This window comes from Uloborus diversus, chromosome 6 (genome assembly GCF_026930045.1).
Source record: "Uloborus diversus isolate 005 chromosome 6, Udiv.v.3.1, whole genome shotgun sequence".
Classification (NCBI taxonomy): domain Eukaryota; kingdom Metazoa; phylum Arthropoda; class Arachnida; order Araneae; family Uloboridae; genus Uloborus; species Uloborus diversus.
The window spans coordinates 139578675-139580303 of NC_072736.1; positions in this window are offsets into that span (position 1 = coordinate 139578675).

Here is a 1629-nt window from a genome sequence, read left to right on the forward strand (position 1 = left end):
TTAAAATTTTCTATTGTTTGATTGTAATTGGCAGGACAATTCAGAACTCTTATTGAGGAAGTCTTTATAGATATCTAACAATAGAATGGAAATTTCATTAAAATAAGAAACCGTTTGTGCATTGAAATGGCCATAAACTCAGTAGTCCCGTCATTTCAAAATTTCTGTGGGGAGGGGAGGGTATATCTTCAATGCATTTTACTGGAAAAAAGCACTGAAATAACATTCAAAAAGGCACAATTACAACATGTTATAAAATTGATCGCTCAAATGACAGGCTTGAAACTTGGATGTTATAGCAACTAGGCATGGAGAATGTAGTTATGTCCATAAATTAATGGCACCAATGATGCAAAATTAGTGAAAATCAAAAAGATGTTTGCTGACATAGATATTTATTGTGCTTCTTACAATATAAATCCGTAACACACCCAGTATCTTGTCATTTAGCAACTATTTATACTTTTGCTGTCAGCTATGCATTGATATACCAGGTGATAGCTTCAGTTGATCATTTTTTTCATAGTAATCTTTCTGGCATTGAACTTCTGCTATGTTGACAATGTTGTAATCATGCTATTAGTTTTGGAATTATTTGTGCTTCCCTCTCAACTTTACATCCAATATTAAATATTTTTGAAATTTAGAGACAGTAGAAGTGGTTTGTGGTGTTTTGAATTTTTTCCTCTCGATGTAAACTGTACTACCTGCCTTCTAAATTTCTTACCATTTCTAAGGACTCTGTTATGATTCGTATTTCTTAAATATGTATCTACTTTCTTATGATAGATAATTACATCAAAATCTTGCCCAGTGATATTTAATGAATTCTCTTTGCTAGCAAAAACTTTTAATTTATAAAATTTTAAAATACCTTGAATTTTATTTTTGTTTATAAAGAAATAATCTAAACTTTTTAAAACTAAGAGATCTTTTTTTAATCATTAGATAATTCTTATATTTATATCGCTGTATGAAAAAAATCTTTTGCAGAAGATTATCTCAGTAATTATTTTCATTTCTTCAATGTATGTCTTTATTCTTAGTTGTATTTGAATAAGTGGCTTGCACGATATCAGAATTAAGGTTTTTATAGTGTAATTTTATAAACTACAGTGAGGCACCATTTATACCTTTTTGAAGGAACTGTATGAAGAAAGCATATAAAGAAAAAAACATATAATAGGTATACGTTAATATCTATGAGACTCTGTTGGGACCAACTCAGTAAACGTATAATTGATAAAAACGTGTCAAAGAAAAACCCATAAACGGTGCTTCGCTGTATTGTTATTGAAAATAAAACTTTCATAATTACATTAAAAATGAAACATACGGTTGAAAACAAATGTGACTGTTTTGGGTTGTTAATTGTTTTCATAATGCTATTTTAGTAGTTTGAATGAATTAGTTTAATATACTTAAAATTTATAATAAACACGAAAAAGGATTAAGTTTTAAATTTTAATGGAGCAAGAAATTTAGCTATGCTTGCTACAATGGCTACAGTGAAATGAAGAACTAAATATTATATTGATTTATAAAAAACATTTATTGATTACATCCCAGAAAATATAGATTAGTTCATAGTTTCATTAGTGTGTTAATTACATGGTAAAATGCAATGAA